A 12,134-nucleotide genomic window follows, 5' to 3' on the forward strand; every position below is an offset into this window, starting at 1 on the left:
GCAGAATGCAAATGTTTCTAGCTTCAGTTATATGGCCTCTTTCTGTTTGAAAAGGACAAGAATTTTTGTCATTGTAGCTTTGAAGTGTTTCCCCTCTGCTGTCTGTAGTGAATAGGGGAGGGAGTTAAGGGAAATGAGACTTGATATACTGCCTTTCTGAGGTTTTTGCAACTACATTCAAAGCAGTTTACATATGTTCAGGTACTTATTTTGTACCAGGGGCAATGGAGGGTTAAGTGACTTGCCCAGAGTCACAAGGAGCTGCAGTGGGAATCGAACTCAGTTCCCCAGGATCAAAGTCCTCTGCACTAATCACTAGGCTACTCCTCCACTCCAGGCACTCATAGGTAGATCACAGTGCCCAAATAATTTTTCATTTGTTCTAAAAGTATCTGAAAACTTCTGTTGGAGGCATGGAGTTGATGATAAATATTGTGAAGTTTACATTAGAGCCAGAGAATTTGTAAGTCACCAAATAAAATTAGGAATGGAGATGGAACATTCATATAAGTTGATAAACTATTCTGAGTTTTTACAGCCTTTGTGTTATAAGTTAGTGCTATAAGGGAAGGAAGATGGGCAATTAGGAAATGTAGCTAAGGGCTGCTTCCATTCCACACCTGTACTGGTGACTCCATGGATGCAATACAAAGAAGGTCCAAAAGCCACTTTGGGTGATTTTCAATAAAGATATTTTATACTGAGACTGGTTTTTGGACTTGCTTTGTACTGCATCCATCTTTGGTGTGGATCTGGAGAACCTCTCTACCTGTACTAGTGACTCCATGGCCAGTTGGACTTTTAGGGTAATACCCTGGTATATATTGGGTCTCCACACTTACAATTTTCATTATGAATGTGCTGAAAACCAGACTTAACCATAGAGTCACCAGGGCAAATTTGGAAAATCCTTTTATAGATATTTAAAAGACCAGACTGAACTTATCATAAAGACTGGTAATTATCTTTTGACAGTTTGTGGATAAAAGACTGCTACTAGGTAACATGAAACAAATGGAGAAAATAATGTGTGCTTAAATTATATGTGCTTTTTCCAACACCAGATTTCCACTGCTAATAACAATAGATTGTCTCACTTCCCAACTTAGCAGCACTTATACATGTACGAGGGAAAAGTCTCAACTGCTACGGCAATAAATCTTGTTTGTTTGATTGCACATAGAAAAAGTCATCACAGACTGAAAAACCCTCAAAACCAATATATATTTTTTTAAAAAATGTTTTCAATGTGAAATCTATTCCCTAAATTAACTTATAAAGTTTTTTTTGTTTTCACTTCAAAACAATCAATATTTAAAAAAAAAAACGCGAATCACTCAACTGCACTTATCTTGCCATGTTGTCCTCCAATAATACGCTGATTCCTATGGTCCCGTTTCGATTGTCTTCATCAAGGAACCCAGCGACATAGAGGTCTCAACAACATTGCTCCTAAAATAAACAGAACATTTTTTTATTATTGACGATGATCGCGTCTCACACTAAAACTGCAAACTTTGCCAAAAAACACATCGTTGTTTTCCAATCGAAGGCAAAGAAGCATGAGAGCTGAATGATCTTATATAAATTTATTCCTCGAACATGTGTCATGTCCACATACCTTAATCTTGGTTGCAAATGTTATAAAGTTTGGTGTCCTTACTGGCTCCTCACTTAAAATTTAAAAGAAAAAACCTCCAATCATGGATTGCCACATCACACGCATAATGCGTAAGATCAGCTGATATCTACTTCGGCTGACAAACGATGTGTTTTTTGGCAAAGTTTGCAGTTTTAGTGTGAGACGCGATCATCGTCAATAATAAAAAAAAATGTTCTGTTTATTTTAGGAGCAATGTTGTTGAGGCCTCTATGTCGCTGGGTTCCCTGATGAAGACAATCGAAACGGGACCGTAGGAATCAGCGTATTATTGGAGGACAACATGGCACGATAAGTGCAGTTGAGTGATTCGCTTTTTTTTGAAAATATGGATTGTTTTGAAGTGAAAGCAAAAAAAAAACTTTGTAAGTGGATTTAGGGAGTAGTATTCACATTGAAAACATTGAACATTTTTAAAAAAAATATATATTGGTTTTGAGGGTTTTTCAGTCTGTGATGACTTTTTCTACGTGCAATCAAACAAACAAGATTTATTGCCGTAGCAGTTGAGACTTTTCCCTCGTACATGCATAAGTGCTGCTTACATTATATGTGCACAAGATGGTAGAGAACCAGAAGACAATAAAAACTGACTTGGATAAGGAACAATATCCAGCACCTAGTTTAGCTTCTACAGTTAGTAGCTAGAATAGATCTTTAGCAGTGTAGACCAGAATAACTGGACAGATTAGATCAGAGTTATCCAAGTTCAGCCGTTGCATCAGGGATCTTCTCTTGCTGCTCAATATTTCATTCACTCTAAGACCAAGTAAAGGGGTATGTTTAGTAAACTGTGTTAGACTATTTAACACGCCTTTAAAGTTAAGGTGCGTTAAACGCTAATGCACCAATACATCAACCATTAAAGTGCATTAAAAACACTAACTTGCCTATAATACGCCTTTGTAAACACAGGTCATAGTATATATCTTCAGTGTGACAACCTTCCACACCAGAGCAAGGACATTTAAATATTTGTTATAGTATTATGATGTTATTTATAGGATCAGTTGATAGTTTAAACCACTGTCCTCATTTTGATATTTGGAGATAATAAAGTGTTGATACGAGAAACTGCTAGTACAGCTTTATAAGAGGCCTCGGTGTATATCTGCATCAAAAAAGAATGCTCCTGTTGATGCAAAAAGTTTAATACCTCTGGAACCAGCATTCTATTGAATGCATATTATAAATGGCGTCTCTTGTATAAAACCAACAAGATTTCTATTTTCATAAAGACTCATAAATAATGCAATAATGGTAGAAAAATGAAACACAAATTAAACATATGTTGATAGGTCTATTTTGTTGGCGATTTTAACAATTTGCCACCGGTACATAAGTGTTCTATGGAGGAAAAACAAACAAAAAAAGTCTCATGTGAAGTGAAAATAAGTTAACAGGTAAAATGGTGGAGGGTTCAGGATTAGATCATACAACATATAGAAACTCTGGGATCTTATAGGGAGCAGTTGAATGCAGTAGAGAAGAAACCATGAAATACAGGAGTATCAGGTGGTGGTAGAGACAACATTTTCATACATCAAGTTGGAGATGATTGAGAGTGTTAATTGCTCATTAAATCTGTGCCTTATTTTCCTAAGTCTCATGTGTTATCAGCAATGGATATGATTAGGAAATACTTTATGAACTTGGAAGTACTTAGAAACTGTGTACCTCCCCTTAGAAGCAGGGGATGGAGGAGCCAAATACACCACCTGTCCCACCCCTGAGGTCTCTAATTACTTACTGATGCTGTGTTGGGCAAAATATTGATTTGGCCCCAGTGTTCTACCCCATATCGTTTCCTATGGACCAGAGCAACATATGTGGACTTTGAAGAGGGTGGGACCTGTATAGGTGGGGATGTGTTGAGCCTCATAGTTTGGATGTGACCGGGTTTTTGGAACAGTCACAATCTTCAGCATCCACTAAGGTGACCCTGATAGTGATGTTTGCCCTTGAGGCCCATATGAATTGAGTTCTATGCCTGTATTTTCGCCTTAAGCTTTTTGGGTTCTAATATAATAGAATAACATATTTAATAGATAGCAGATGGACTTGCATGGTACTTCCAGTCTGCACAGCATATGCATACTTAGTTTTGAACTGTCCTCGGCATTTTCAGCAGACCCATGTGGTAAAATAAAACAAATTTTATTCAACGCAGATACATAAAATCAGCATGCATCTTTTCTCCGAGGACAAGCAGGCTGCTTGTTCTCACGACTGGGTTGACGTCCATGGCAGCCCCCACCAACCGGAACAAAACTTCACGGGCGATCCCGCACGCAGGGCACGCCCACCGCGCATGCGCGGCCGACTTCCCGCCCAGTCTTTTCTATTCCGCGCTGGAGAGAGACGTGTTATCTCTCTCTCTGTCAGCCCCAGAAACCGGATCGCGACCTAGTCGCGAGTTTTTTTTTTCTCTTACGAACGCGTTCGCGTATTTCTTTTTTTCCTTTTCTTTGTGTTTAAAAAAAAAAATTTGGGGACCCCTCGTCGTCTTTAGCCGCGAGGGCGCCTCGTTGCGACCTTGTGGCTGCGCAGTTGTTTCTTTTTCGGGTGTGCTTTTCACCGCCACCATCGACGACTGACTTCGCCGACACGATTTTTCCGTCGATGTCCTCGAAGGTCCCGAGCGGATTCAAGAAGTGTGGTCGGTGCGGCCGGCAGATCTCGCAGACCGATACCCACGCTTGGTGCCTCCAGTGCCTCGGGCCGGAGCATAATACCAAGACGTGCACCTTGTGTCTCGGCTTACGGAAGCGGACAGAGGTGGCGAGGCAAGTTCTTCGGGACCATCTTTTCGGAACTTGCGCCGGCCCCTCGACGTCGACGGCATTGGTGTCGACGGCCGGGTCTTCGGTACTGGTACCGATGTCGACGAAATCGGCCCCGACGATGGCACCGACCCCAGGAGTACAGTTACCGTTGGCCCGCCGGCGGGGGTGAGCCTCCCCACGGGCAATCGGCCCCAGCCACTCCCTCTACCCAGGGCCATCGGGACCGAACCCTGTCAGACCCGATCCCTCGAGGCCGGGGGGGTTCTACCTCCTCTTCGTCTCTACCGCCGAGCGCCGATGATGGACACCAAAAGAAAACCAAGAAGCACTATCATCAGTCGCCCACGGCGCACGGGACTGCCATCTCCAGCACCTCCAGAGATGACTCGACGCCGAGGAAGCGGCAGTGCCGAGAGGAGCGTTCCCCCTCGGTTGAAGAGGTGTCACTGCGTCAGTCCTGCTTCGGTACCGTCTCCTGGACCCGAGCAGCTTCCGGCACCGACACCTACACCGGCCCCCCTGCCTTTCCCGACAGTGGGCCTTGATGAGTGCCTCCAAGCCATCCTTCCGGGGATTCTGGAAGGGCTGATGCGCCACGCTCTGCCGGCACCAGGGGTGCTTGTGCTCCCGGCGCCGTTGATGGAGGCGCCGGTGTGCTCTAGCCCGATGCCGCGGCCTGCGACACCGACGCCGCTTGCGGCACCGGTGTTGACTGCCAAGCAGGTGGAGTCGACGTCAATAGAGGGAGCTTTATCCCCGCCGGCGCGGGAGTCCACCGCTCGACGCCATCACCGGGGACATGGTTCCTTGCAGTCGAGACGGGCCCGGTTGAGGTCTGAGCTGCAAGAGCTCATGTCCGACACCGAGGAAGAGGCCTCGTGGGGGGAGGAGGAGGACCCCAGATAGTTCTCCTCAGAGGAGTCTGTGGGCCTTCCCTCCGACCCCACTCCTTCACTGGAGAGAAAGCTCTCGCCCCCTGAGAGCCTCTCCTTTGTCAGGGATATGTCCATTTGCATTCCCTTTCCTGTGGTCTCTGTGGATGAGCCGAGGGCTGAGATGCTCGAGGTCCTCGACTATCCATCACCACCTAGAGAGTCTTCCACGGTCCCATTGCACAATGTCCTCAAAGAGAGACTGCTTCACAACTGGCTGAAGCAGTTATCTAACCCTACCATCCCCAAGAAAGCGGAGTCCCAATACAGGATCCACTCTGACCCAGAGTTGATGCGGCACCAATTGCCTCATGACTTGGCGGTCGTGGACTCTGCTCTCAAGAGAGCACGGAGTTCGAGGGATACCGCCTCGGCGTCCCCGGGGCGGGAGTCTCGCACTCTGGACTCGTTTGGGAGGAAGGCCTACCAATCTTCCATGCTCGTGACCCGCATCCAGTCATACCAGCTCTACACGAGCATTCACATGCGGAACAATGTGAGGCAACTGGCGGACCTGGTCGACAAGCTCCCTCCGGAGCAGTCCAGGCCTTTTCAGGAGGTGGTCAGGCAGCTGAAAGCGTGCAGAAAGTTCCTGTCCAGGGGTATCTGACACCTGTGATGTGGCATCTCGAGCTGCGGCCCAAAGTATAGTGATGCGCAGACTCTCCTGGCTGCGTGCCTCTGACCTGGACAACCGCACCCAGCAACGACTGGCGGATGTCCCTTGCCGGGGGATAACATTTTCGGCGAGAAGGTCGAGCAGTTGGTGGACCAACTACATCAGCGGGAAACCGCTCTCGACAAGCTCTCCCACCGGGCGCCTTCAGCATCCACCTCTGCAGGTGAACGTTTTTCCCGGGCCCGGCAGGCTGCACCCTACGGGCCGGCTGGGTGTACCTACGCTTGTTGTAGGCGAAGGCCTCCTCAGGCACAGGGACAGTCCCAGCGCGCTCATTCCCATCAACAGTGTGCGCCTAAGCAGCCCCCTGCGCTTCCACAGCAAAAGCCGGGGACGGGCTTTTGACTGGATCCATGGGAACATAGCCGCCATCAAAGTGTCCGTACCGGACTACCTGCCGGTCGGAGGCAGGTTGAAAGTTTTTCACCAAAGGTGGCCTCTGATAACCTCCGACCAGTGGGTTCTCCAAATAGTGCGGTGAGGTTACACCCTGAATTTGGCCTCCACTCCACCAAATTGCCCGCCTGGAGCCCAATCCTTCAGCTCCCATCACAAGCAGGTACTTGCAGAGGAACTCTCCGCCCTTCTCAGTGCCAATGCGGTTGAGCCCGTGCCACCCGGGCAGGAAGGGCAGGGATTCTATTCCAGGTACTTCCTTGTGGAAAAGAAAACAGGGGGGACGCGCCCCATCCTAGACCTGAGAGGCCTGAACAAATACCTGGTCAAAGAAGTTCAGGATGCTTTCCTTGGGCACCCTTCTACCAATGATTCAGAAAGACGATTGGCTATGTTCCCTGGATTTAAAGGATGCTTACACCCACATCCCGATACTGCCAGCTCACAGACAGTATCTCAGATTCCGTCTGGGGACACGGCACTTTCAGTATTGTGTGCTGCCCTTTGGGCTCGCCTCTGCCCCACGGGTGTTCACGAAGTGTCTCGTGGTGGTTGCGGCGTACCTACGCAAGCTGGGAGTGCACGTGTTCCCGTATCTAGACGATTGGCTGGTCAAGATCACCTCGGAGGCAGGAGCTCTCTGGTCCATGAAGTGCACTATTCACCTCCTGGAGCTGCTGGGGTTTGTGATAAATTGCCTAAAGTCCCATCTCCAGCCAGTCCAATCTCTGGAATTCATAGGAGCTCTGCTGAATTCACAGACAGCTCAGGCCTTTCTTCCCGAAGCAAGGGCGCGCAGCATCTCCTGTCCCTTGCTTCCCAGACCAGAGCGTCTCAGCAGGTCACAGCTCGGCAGATGTTGAGACTCCTGGGTCATATGGCCTCCACGGTTCATGTGACTCCCATGGCTCGCCTTCACATGAGACCTGCTCAATGGACCCTAGCTTCCCAGTGGTGTCAAGCTACCGGGAATCTAGAAGATGTCATCCGCCTATCCCTCAGTTGCCGCAATTCGCTGCACTGGTGGACCATTCGGACCAATTTGACTGTGGGACGTCCATTCCAAATTCCGCAGCCCACGAAAGTGCTGACGACGGATGCATCTCGTCTGGGGTGGGGAGCTCATGTCGATGGGCTCCACACCCAGGGACTGTGGTCCCTCCAGGAACAAGATCTTCAGATCAACCTCCTGGAGCTCCGAGCGGTCTGGAACGCGCTGAAGGCCTTCAGAGATCGGCTGTCCTACCAAATCATCCAAATTCTGACAGACAGTCAGGTTGCAATGTATTACATCAACAAGCAGGGGGGCACCGGATCTCGCCCCCTGTGTCAGGAAGCCGTCAGGATGTGGCGTTGGGCCTGCCAGTTCGGCATGCTTCTCCAAGCCACATACCTGGCAGGCATAAACAACAGTCTGGCCGACAGACTGAGCAGAGTCATGCAACCGCACGAGTGGCCGCTCCATTCCAGAGTGGTACGCAAGATCTTCCAAGAATGGGGCACTCCCTCGGTGGACCTTTTTGCCTCTCAGACCAACCACAAGCTGCCTCTGTTCTGTTCCAGACTACAGGCGCAAGGCAGACTGGCGTCAGATGCCTTTCTCCTCCACTGGGGGACCGGCCTCCTGTACGCTTATCCTCCCATACTTTTGGTGGGGAAGACCTTACTGAAGCTCAAGCAAGACCACGGCACCATGATTCTGATAGCGCCTTTTTGGCCCCGTCAGATCTGGTTCCCTCTACTTCTGGAGTTGTCCTCCGAAGAACCGTGGAGAATGGAGTGTTTTCCGACTCTCATTTCACAGAACGACGGAGCGCCTCTGCACCCCAACCTCCAGTCTCTGGCTCTCACGACCTGGATGTTGAGGGCGTAGACTTTGCTTCGTTGGGTCTGTCGGGTGTCTCCCGCGTCTTGCTTGCCTCTAGAAGGGATTCCACTAAAAAGAGTTACTTTTTCAAGTGGAGGAGGTTTGTCGTTTGGTGTGAGAGCAAGGCCCTAGAACCTCGTTCTTGTCCTGCACAGAACCTGCTTGAATACCTTCTGCACTTATCAGAGTCTGGTCTCAAGACCAACTCAGTAAGGAATCACCTTAGTGCAATTAGTGCTTACCATTATCGTGTAGAGGGTAAGGCCATCTCTGGAGAGCATTTAGTCGTTCGATTCATGAGAGGCTTGCTTTTGTCAAGGCCCCCCTGTCAAGCCTCCTGCAGTGTCATGGGATCTCAACATCGTCCTCACCCAGCTGATGAAACCTCCTTTTGAGCCGCTGAATTCATGCCATCTGAAGTACTTGACCTGGAAGGTCATTTTCTTGGTGGCAGTTACTTCAGCTTGTAGAGTCAGTGAGCTGCAAGCCCTGGTAGCTCATGCTCCTTATACCAAATTTCATCATAACAGAGTAGTACTCCGCACTCACCCTAAGTTCCTGCCAAAGGTGGTGTCGGAGTTCCATCTTAACCAGTCAATTGTCTTGCCAACATTCTTTCCCAGACCACACACCCGCCCTGCTGAACGTCAGTTGCACACACTGGACTGCAAGCGAGCGTTGGCCTTCTATCTGGAGCGGACACAGCCCCACAGACAGTCCGCCCAATTGTTTATTTCTTTTAGCCCCAATAGGAAAGGGGTCACTGTCGGGAAATGCACCATCTCCAATTGGCTAGCAGATTGCATTTCCTTCACTTACGCCCAGGCTGGGCTGACTGTTGAGGGTCATGTCACGGCTCATAGTGTCAGAGCCATGGCAGCGTCAATGGCCCGCTTGAAGTCAGCCACTATTGAAGAGATTTGCAAGGCTGCGACGTGGTCATCTGTCCACACATTCACATCACATTACTGCCTCCAGCAGGATACCCGACGCAACAGTCGGTTCGGGCAGTCGGTGCTGCAGAATCTGTTTGTGGTTTGAATCCAACTCCACCCTCCAGGATCCGTTTTTGTTCTGTTCAGGATGCACTCTGTTAGTTGTTCTTCGTAGGTCAATTTCTGTTATGCCCTCGCCGTTGCAAGGTTCAATTGACCTGGGTTCTTGTTTTGAGTGAGCCTGAGAGCTAGGGATACCCCAGTTGTGAGAACAAGCAGCTTGCTTGTCCTCGGAGAAAGCGAATGATACATACCTGTAGCAGGTGTTCCCTGAGGACAGCAGGCTGATTGTTCTCACCTACCCTCCCTCCTCCCCTTTGGAGTTGTTTTACTCATTCCTTTGCTTGTCATTCAACTGAGCGGGAATGGTCGCGCACGGGCGGGAAGACGGCCGCGCATGCGCGGTGGGCGTGCCCTGCGTGCGGGACCACCCGCGAATTTTTGTTCCGGTTGGTGGGGGCTGCCGTGGACGTCAACCCAGTCGTGAGAACAATCAGCCTGCTGTCCTCGGAGAACACCTGCTACAGGTATGTATCATTTGCTTCCTCTAACCACCCAACTTGGCCATGTTTCACCCTCTCAAGGGGCTTAATATGAAACCAGCAGGAACAGTCCAATGTTTTCCCTGCCTGGCTAGTGCAGTGTTGCACAAAGAATAAAGTTCCCAAGCAGTGAGCAATCTTTCCCAAGCAGCTGCAGCCTGACACACAAGCTGCTTACAAATGCCATGGTGGGCGATTAGAGAACAAGGGACGAAGGGATTGGACTTTTCTAACACATCAAGCTTATTTTTCTTGAACGGCACGGTTCACTATCCTACTTTAGTAGGAAAGAAACCTCTGTCTTTGAATACCCCTGACGCAAGCGCTGTGCGCTGAAACACGGCCCGTGTCGGGTCCATATTAATAAAGAACCGTGTTCCGTTTCTGAAGGCTCCTGGTGCTTTTGTGGTATTTAGTACATAAGTATTGCCATACTGGGACAGACTGAAGGTCAGCATCCTATTTCCAACAGTGGCCAATCCAGGTCCCAAGTACCTGGTAAGATCCCAAAACAGTACAATACATTTTATGCTGCTTATTCTAGAAATAAGCAGTAGATTTTCCCCAAGTCCATTTTAATAATGGTCTATCGACTTTTCCTTTAGGAAGCCATCCAAATCTTTTTAAACCCTACTAAGCTAAACTAATTTTACTACATTCTCTGGCAACAAATTCCAGAGTTTAATTACACGTTGAGTGAAGAAACATTTCCGTGATTCGTTTTAAATTTACTTCTTTGTAGCTTCTTTGCTTTGCCCCTTAGTCCTAGTATTTTTGGAAAGAGTAAGCAAACGATTCATGTCTACCCGTTCCATTCCACTCATTATTATATAGATCTCTATCGTATCTCCCCTCGGCTGTCTTTTCTGCAAGCTGAAGAGCCATAGCCGCTTTAGCCTTTCCTCATAGGGAAGTCATCCCATCTCCTTTATCATTTTCGTTACCTTTCTTTGTACCTTTTCTAATTCCACTATATCTTTTTCTAATATGCCATAACCAGAACTGAACACAATATTCAAGATACAGTAGCACCGCGGAGCAATACAAAGGCATTTTTGTTTTCCATTCCTTTCCTAATAATACCTAACATTCTATTTGCTTTCTTATCCACCGCTGCACACTGAGCAGAGGACTTCAACATATCATTGATGACTTCTAGATCCTTTTCCTGGTCAGTGTCTCCTAATGTGGAACCTTGCATTATGTATCTATAATTCGGGTTCCTCTTTACCACATACATCACTTTGCACTTGCTCACATTAAACATCATCTGCCATTTAGATGCCCAGTCTGATAAGGTCCTCTTGTAATTTATCTCCTATCCCATGACTCTCCCATTTTTTCTGGAGTTTTTCATGAGGTGCTTTGTCAAACGCCTTTTGAAAATCCAGATACACTATATTGACCGGTTCACCTTTATCTACATGTTCATGCACCACTTTAAAGAAATGTCATAGATTGGTGAGGCAAAATTTCCCTTCACTAAATCCATGTTGGCATTGTCTCATTAATCCATGCTATTGTAATGAGATGCACTAAGGTATTACGATCCCCTTACTGTGGAAAACCTAACGGGAGGTCCGCACCTCTCGTTAGGCTGGGGCTGCTGTGAACAGGAGCCATGGAGACCAGTGGGAAAGCGCCTAACACCCATCTAAAAAAAAAAAAAACGCTCTTGAGGAACTTAAAAATTTTTTTTATTTTTTTTTAGAGTTATGGCACCTTCACTATGCCTGTGGCCGTCCCTGCGCCTCCCTGTGCCGCCCTGGAAAAGGAAGATGCCATGCCGCTCACCCCCTCCATGACCTGCTGTAGGAAGGCTCCGGGGGTTCCTCCCTTCCATGATTCCGGCTCAGCCGCCACCCCTGAGAGCCCACCTCAGGCAAGAAAAGTGCAGGAGAGTGCAGTTGAGGACGTCCATCATCCACGTCTTCAACTCCCGTCCATCTTCTGCCCCTAGGTCTCTCTCTCGTCCTCATCTTTAACTCCCGTCCATCTTCCGCCCCTAGGTCTCTCTCAGCTAGGGGTGGAAGATGGACGGGCGTTGAAGACGTGAACGATGGACGTCTCTCTGCTATGGCTTTGTCTTCCCTAAGTGCCCTTTTATCCCTCGGTCATTTAGCGGTTCAACTGATACTTTTGCTGGCTTCTTGCTTTTAATAGCCTGATGTTCTAATTCAGTGGTACTTCATCCAGAACTATTCAGTCTAAGCTCAAATCCTTTTTGGCCAAGTTGCCTCAGGTGATAACTGTGGGAGCAATGTTTTTACTTCAGTT

The 12,134-nt window shown here is 48.0% G+C and overlaps 1 protein-coding gene across 1 annotated transcript in view; it reads left to right on the top strand.

The window, feature by feature from the left end:
• SYCP2L (synaptonemal complex protein 2 like) overlaps positions 1–12,134 on the top strand; it is a 331,807-nt gene that overhangs the window by 134,782 nt on the left and 184,891 nt on the right.

The sequence above is a fragment of the Microcaecilia unicolor genome, chromosome 1 (genome assembly GCF_901765095.1).
Source record: "Microcaecilia unicolor chromosome 1, aMicUni1.1, whole genome shotgun sequence".
Classification (NCBI taxonomy): Eukaryota; Metazoa; Chordata; class Amphibia; order Gymnophiona; family Siphonopidae; genus Microcaecilia; species Microcaecilia unicolor.